General features: G+C 38.0%; 1 long non-coding RNA gene across 1 annotated transcript; it reads left to right on the forward strand.

The window, feature by feature from the left end:
- Positions 1–16: 16 nt before the first annotated feature.
- On the forward strand, positions 17–3,169 carry LOC122231016. Its single transcript, XR_006208123.1, has 3 exons — positions 17–90; positions 294–488; positions 3,082–3,169. It is a non-coding gene; the product is annotated as an uncharacterized LOC122231016 (long non-coding RNA).
- The last annotated feature ends 5,105 nt before the right edge of the window (positions 3,170–8,274 follow it).

The raw sequence follows: 8,274 nt of genomic DNA on the forward strand, positions 1-8,274 counted from the left end.
CATGGGAACTACATCTCAAAATCTTCTCAACTGGGGCTTCACTAAAGTCATGTTCCTTGAAGAGCAGATGAAGCCCAAGCAGGAAGCAGTGTAGGAAGAACTATTCTTAACTGTATTCTTTTGTTGCGAAGTTGCCCTCTTTCCAAAACTTGCATCTCTATATAGTGCTTCTTTCTTTATTTATTTCTATTTTTTCCGTCTTTTTTTCCCCATTATAGTCTATTTGTATCATTCCATGCGTGGTACCTGTAAATGCAATACAATGTCTCTCACGCACATGCATTAACCCACAGACTTCTGGTGGCACAAAGCTGGTCCCAAGTGCATTGGCCATCACCACACACCAGAGGAGGCCAAGCACAAGTAACACTTTCATAAGAAGAGATGCAGAACCTCACAGAAAAGAAAAGATGGCGGCTCAAACAAAGATCTTGGTTTGAAATAGCCACAGTTAACTTCTAAGCAAATATCAAGAGTTACGTGGTTCTGTACGTATTTAATCTCAATTTACTTTCAGTAAGCATTTTCACCTACTTAACATACAAATCTCTACATAAATAATACACATATTTAACGTAGAATCCTAGACCTTGGAGGTCTCTATGGGGGAAGGGGGGTAATTAACACATAATGAACGCTATGTGCCAAGCTAGTAGTTTTACATACACTATGTCATTTATAGGTAAATGAATAATCCTCACAAAGTACAGATTGTCATGCTTAAAATAATCATTCAATGGATTCAAGAACATTAATGCTAGTATTAATAGTTTACATTTTTTAAATGCTCACTACGTGCCAGGAACTATGCTAAGTGCTTTACACAGTTAGTTTTTACAAAAATTCTGTGAATAGGTGTTATTATCCTAGTTTGCACAAGAACATTTCCTTGAATCAAAGGAATCAAACTTACTTATCTTGTAGTTAGGACAGCCCCGTCTCTTTGAGCCTCCAGGCATTTGTAGTGATGGAGGAATTAGCAGGATTTGCTAGATTAATGATCACGATGGTGAGAATAGATGAAAGTTCAAGTATCAAATGTGACTAAGATTTCAATTCCGGGACACAGAAAAGGGAAGTAAAGAGGGAAAATAAAGAGCCAGAATTTAGACCTGAATGTCAACTGCTGAACGTACATCTAAGAGGGATGGTCAGTAAACAGCTGTCACTGTGAGATCAGAGCTTGATAGAAAATCAAGACTCGTATTGGGAAATCATGGAAATAGAGGATCACAGAAACCACAAGTCAAGGGTAAAGGAAAGAACCTTTCAACACAAGTGAGGAAGAAGTCATTAGTAAATGTGTCGGTGAAGACAAATGCGGTGGCCCCAAGCAGGCTTTGTAGTTAAATGACCTGGGTTCTGATCACCTCACTCACTGGCCAAGTAAGCTTTATGATGTTTATATCTCAGTGACCCCATGTATAAACAGAGATATTAACACCTAGCATAGAGGACTGTTCTGAGGATTAACTATCATATGTTTAATAAGTACAGCTCACCTGTGAACAACACAGGTTTGAACTGCATGGGTCCACTTTTATGCAGATTTTTTTTCAATAAATACACCACAAGACTATAAATGTACTTTCTTTTCCTTATGATTTTCTTAATAACATTTTCTTTTCTCTAGCCTACTTTACATAAGAATACAGTATGTAGTACATATAACATACAAAATATGTGTTAATCAACTGCTTATGTTATCCGTAAAGGCTTCTGGTCGCAGTAGGCTATGAGTAGTTAAGTTTGGGAGACTCAAAAGTTATACACAAATTTTTGACTTCCCAGGAGTTGGTGCCTAACTCCTGCGTTGGTCAGCGGTCAATATAAATTTTGAATTAATGAAGTATCACAGGGCCCTTATTCTTCTATTTCTCTTCTTACCTACTTGATCAAATTCTGCCTTTCATCCACTGCTTCAGGAGTCAATTTCCCCAGCCCAGCCCCGATTGTATCACAAGCTACTGCAAAACACAATCATATGTTGAAATACTATTTAATTTACACACCCAGTATGGAACACAATGATGAACACACATATTGTTCATTAATATTTACTAAGTTCAGTAGAAGGAAATATACATATGGTTCCATAAAAGCCCAGATGTGCAAACTGATAAATTCAGGGATATATTTATTTTTCAAATACTGAAGGAATTTGCTAGAAGTTTCCTATATAAATAGTTTTGTAAACCTTTTTCTAAATGGTAAATAAATAATGTAGATTATATGTAACTGGTTTCACTGTAAATATGTTTGACATTTTAAATATACTAATGTTGACACTGAATTGACAGTCATGCCTGGTGATGTGTGCTTATTGGGTGTGACCTCCAGGATTAAGATATTTACAGAATAGAAGAAGGCTACCAGCATTTTGAGGACTGGCAAAGGAAAGTTACCCAGTGACAGAAAGAGCTACAAAGCCTTCCCAAATTAGGAGCTGCCCGGAGCTCGGTTTCATCATAGCCCACAGTTTGTGGCTCTTAAAATAGGAATCCATTTTTAAGTGACATTTAACTCAGCAATATATGTGCTATAAAAAGCAAATTACACTAACACTAGCAGTGTAAAATATATGATTCCAAGGTATGTTATGGACACACCATGTTCCAGTATTGTGCTGGGGGCGGGGGGGGGGGTGGTGGCAAATACAAGGAGATAATATGGCCTTATTTAAAGGCAGTTTGAGGGAGGGGAGATTATTCTAGCCATTAATGGGAATGTCTCAATTGATTTAAAAAAATCCTATAAATGAAGATTCACTAATATAGGAAGCAACAGACTTCTTTCCTTGTTGGACAGAGATGTCTCAGAAATCCTAATTGTAACATGGTGAAGATTCTATTTTTTAACATCTCTCCTGGTCAGGGAAAGCCACAAAACCTCTGTAAGGATTTTTTTTTTTTTTTTGCACTTTTCAAAGGTTTCTCTAGAGAATGTTTCTAAAGACTAGTTTTAATCAAGAAGCAATGTGATGTAGTTGAAGGGGCCAGATTTAGGAGTCTAAAGATCTGTTGTGCGGCCTTGGAAACCTAAAAATGTCTCTCATTCTGGGATTTCTTCTTCTGTACACAGGAATATCAAAACCCGCCTTATTAACAACAACAACAGCAAAAAGAAAAACAAAACAAAACCAAAAAAACCCCGCCTTATTTACCTCGTGATGTTATATACAGTATACCAGATGTCTTCTTCCCTGCCTGTCATTAAATGTTGAAGTACTTGAAATTTCCAACGTCCTCTCTCTTATCCTACAATTTAAATAACATCTATTGATGGTTAATTATCTGTTAATTGCCTTAAGTATTCAACTGCTAAAAGGGCTCACAAGCTTCAAACTTTTTATATACTAATAACAGCTTTATCTCAAGTAAAGGTACAGCAATATCAGAAGGGTGTACAATGAAGGGTGTCCAGATATTTCTGTCTGGCACAGGCCTCTTTGCCCTCCCACCACTGGGTTGCACAACATGCACTTTGTCTTCAGGTCTCAAACCACCACCAACATATATGAGAAACTTCTTGATACCAAGAAGTCCAAAGTCTGCTACTCTTAAAATGAGCTGGTCTTGTAGACATAGTAGACCTATGTGACCAGCCTGAACTGTTGAAACCCCCAGGCTCTGCTGAAACCTGATGAAATTATTATTATTCTTGAACTATTATAATCCAATTATTATTACTAGATAATGTTTCCAAGTTGTTGCATCCTGCCCCAAAGCAGTTCAGAGACGTGGTTATAAAATACCATTTATCTTTAGTAAATGCATTCCATCGGATCGGCTAATGGTCAGTACCTTGCCCTAGGCAGCTCTGGAGATAAACATGCAGTCACTCCATACATTCGTTCTATACAATTGATAGCTGCCAAATGTATTTGTCTAGTTTATACTTAGGTCCTGCACTGTCAACAGATTAGCAAACATCCCCACCTGAATGTCTTGAATACACATCAAAAACTCAGCCATGTGAAATTGTCTTCTCCCTAAAATGTCCTTCTCCTGTGTTCTTTAATGAAAACAAAATAAAAAATTAACAACCAAAATTAACACAATCTTCTTATTCTTGTATGACCTCTCCATCCAGCCTCACATCATAGCTAAATTGATTATTTAAGCTGAAACTCAACTTCTCAGCGGTGATTTGTGGGGAAGGAAAAATTATCCTCCACCCCTCAAGGTCTTCTGGCTGGTCAAAGAATTAAAATTGACATGAGGACCACTTAACAGGAAAAAAATTAATTTTGTATGCATGGAGCCCAATAACAAAATTGAGACCCAAAGAAATAACCAAGACGTGCAGGTTTTATACAATTTAGACACCCCCCAAAAAAAAACAAAAACAAAAACAAATAAAACACATACACAAACCCATAAATCTGTGAGAAATTCAGAGGACAAAGAAAATTTCATGTTTTGAGGCTTCACTTAGTAAAAAATTCTAAACAGAATTTATGTGGGGTAGTAAATTAGTAAGAGCAACAAGATTTGTTTATGTAGGCTTCTTTGGCCCTGAATTCCCTGTCTCTGATGGTAAGGATCCCTCTACCTCTTGGTACAGGGAAGGTACCATTCACATGGGAGATTTATTTCTTGCTTTCAGGGGGACAAAAGAGGGTCAGATTGTTCATTTTGCACTGGCTGATTCTTAAATAACTTGAATTTAAAATAAGCAGTTTGCCAAAGTGGCATATTTGGGGGCAGCCTGCCCTAAACTCTGTCAGATTAAAAAAAATCCTGTCACTCATTAGTTAGTTACCGTATGCAAAACAAAACTAGCTATTCAGCATGGATGATCAAAGAGCTGTACCTTTCTTTTTGATCATTTAATTTCATACATAATATATACCCGCATACATATGCATAGCTTTGCTTTAGAGCATAAATGCAAACGTGTGATTTTTGTGAATGTGTGCGTGTGATCTAAGACCTAAAATTAAGGCCCAACATTATGTGTTATCTCAACATCTGGGGGAAACCAGAAGAGCCTCAAATAGCCTAACTATGCATTCTTCTCTCCACTCCGGTCCCACTGATGAGGTCTCCTACCCAAACAACCCTTCCTATCAGAGGGACCAAGCACAGTCCCTGCTCACCCCTGAGTATCCCAGAGTTTCAGTGCCCTGTCAGTTTGAGAAACTATTCAAATAAGCCAGTTACCTTCTTGCGTTGGAAGTAGTGGGTACTTAGTCCTCTCAATGCTAGAAAGCCTGCCTCCCCCAGCCCCTGGTTGTTCACCCTGTTCCTGAATGCAACCCCTTGTGGACCTGCATCAGGTGCTGTGCCCTGCACTCCTGGGTTGTTAAGTATATGTGACTATTAACCTTCTGTTACGCTGTCTGTCCATCGCTGAGTGTTGTGTGCTCAGCCATTCCCATAATCATAGGGTGGGGATGCCTCCCTCAACAAAGTGAATAGGATATGATTAAACTAGAGCAGCCTTTTTGAAACCTTTCTGAGGACAGCCTGGCCACGGTGCAGATATTATAGATGTGTTATATAAAACAAGAAAAGTTTTCTATTATCCCCTTACTCCATTAAAGCTGATAACTTCAGATTCTAACTAAAATGTGGCACAGGTGTCAAAAAAAATGCTTTCACCCCGATTTATGCTCCCTGCTTCAGTTATTAATAACTTTCTCCCTAAATTGACAGAGGCCCCTGCCATATTGGACCAAAAAGCTTAAGCTCAGGGGAAAACAAAAGGTAAACCCAAATGCCTGGATGACAACTCACACTTCAATGGCATATTAACATTTGAAAATTATTTTCATATATATTATCCTATATCCTCTTTAAACCACCCCTGAATTTGTTTGATTCTTCATTTTACAGATAAAAAAATTGACTCCTCACTTGGTAAAAGTTAAAACAGATTCAGCGGCTAGTCACCTTGATCCAAATGCCAGGCTCTATCAACTGCATCACAAATTACCTAGATTTGGGACCATGCAGCCTTATTCTTTCATACCCTGGCATACATTTCGGAATTGCCCAGATGAAAAGGGGTATTTTATTTCTGAAGTGAACTAAATTCACAAGGTCAACTAATGAAATAGGCTGGTTTTCACCTCTTAGAATATTTGAAAAAGTTGTAAGTTGTAGCTCCAAAGTTCTCAACTGTGGCTGCATAGTAGAATCACCTGAAGCTTCGTATAAATTCTGATCCTCAGGCCAGAGTACAAACCAACTAAGTCAGAAGTTTTGAAATGGGGCCCCAGCAGCGGTATTTTCCAAAGTTTCTCGGACGATTTCAAAATGCAGCCAAGGTTGAGATCACTGTTGTAGGCAGTAAAAGCTCCAGATGTTGGGCCCCTTTTCCTCCTACCTTCCTGATTTCTGAAATCAAGAAGACCTTGGTTGGTTTGATGGAGAGGAGGAGTTACCATAATAAGTTGTCTCATTTCTGCTCAATATCTTCTATCTAGGTTGTTCCTTCCAAAAATTATTTTAATAACGTTAAAGAAAAGTATATCCCAAACATGGAGGAATATAAACAGATGATTGATTAGATCTTTGTTATTGAGCTTAAGCATTTTCCAGAATACCTGCTTAACCCTAAACTGACAGTCTAAGAGAGTATCTCAGTGTATTTGACTAACAATTCACAACTAATGAAGGGGCAGGCCTTTTACAGCCTTATAACTTTAGCCTTATAACATGCAAGTTTTGCATATATTGATGTCATTTCAATTTGTATAGTTCAATAAGAGTTAACCCTAAAGATAATATGGTTTTATTGCCCTGTAAAACATTAATTAGCCATACGTCTAACACAGCAATCTTATTTTAGCATCCTTTTCCTACATGTATGTGATTTTATATGCACCTGTATAAAATTGTGTGTGTGTGTGTGTGTGTGTGTGTGTGTGTGTGTGCTTCACCTATACTTCACATGCTCTTAGAATCAGCTTCTTTGTCTTCCTACTGGTTTCCTCATTAATAAGTGAATATAATTTTGACATGTGCTAGAAAGACATTAATATTTAAGCAGCTTTTTCAAATTATAGCAATAATATGAATGATCAACATTTCTTTTTTTTTCATTTTTTTTAACGTTTTATTTTTGAGAGAAAGAGAGGCAGAGTATGAGTAGGGGAGGAGCAGAGAGAGAGACAGGGAGACACAGAATCTGAAACAGGCTCCAGGTTCCAAGCTGTCAGCACAGAGTCCGATGTGGGGCTAGAACTTGGGACCAGCGAGATCATGACCTATGCCAAAGCTGGACGCCCAACCAACTGAGCCACTAGGTGCCCCTGAATGATTAGCATGTCTTAGATGCTTAATTTAAACCAGACATTGTACTGTTTATATACTTTATCTCATTTAATTCTTAATGAAATTGATTCTTATCCTGTTACTTGTTACTTGTTATTATACTAACTTTAGTATAAAATTATACTAATTTTACAAATGAAGGAACTGAATTTTACAGAAGTTGCTAACTTTTTAGAATTCACAGAAGTAGCTAGCGCACCTGAGTGGCTCCATCGGTTAAGTGTCTGACTTCACCTCAGGTCATGATCTCATAGTTCATGGGTTCCAGCCCCATGCCGGGCTCTGTGCTGACAGCTCAGAGCCTGGAGACTGCTTTGGATTCTGTGTCTCCCTCTCTCTGCCCCTCCCCCTCTCATGCTTGGTCTCTGTCTCTCAAAAATTAATAAACGTTAAAAAATATTTTTTTAAGAATTCATAGAAGTGAGAACCCAGCAAGCAATTCCAAATTGTATTACTCTAGTAGCCAAATTCTTAGCCATTGATAATCCATTTTCTTTGAGTTTGTGGTATCTCTGTACATTGGCCTAATGGTTTTGCCATAAACAAACACTTCAATTTTAATACCTCCTAAAAAATAACTTTCTCAGGCCCCCTCCTTGCACTACCTGCCCCCACTCCCTCCCTTTGGAGAGAGCTTCTGCCATATGACTAAGGAAGGGATACAGTCCTGAGCAAATAATCAGAGTCTTCCTGTCTCTGAGGATGTATTCCCAATATCCTGGCTCCTCATCATCCAGCCTCAGTAAGTTCGAAACCCACATTTAAAGCAAGAGCTGACACTTGTACCTCAGTGTATAGTTTGAAACCCACTTTATACACTATCTTAATAAATTCTTGCAATTCTGAAAGGATGTACTATTTTCCTAATTTTACAGAAAAGACAACTGGGGTACAAATACCTTTAAAACCCCAGTGGGGATCTTTTGCCTCCAAATTTCAAAGTTGATGATCTTTCTAATATATTCTTTTCTGCCAAGCATCCTCTAGCTTT

This window comes from Panthera tigris, chromosome D1 (genome assembly GCF_018350195.1).
Source record: "Panthera tigris isolate Pti1 chromosome D1, P.tigris_Pti1_mat1.1, whole genome shotgun sequence".
Lineage (NCBI taxonomy): Eukaryota > Metazoa > Chordata > Mammalia > Carnivora > Felidae > Panthera > Panthera tigris.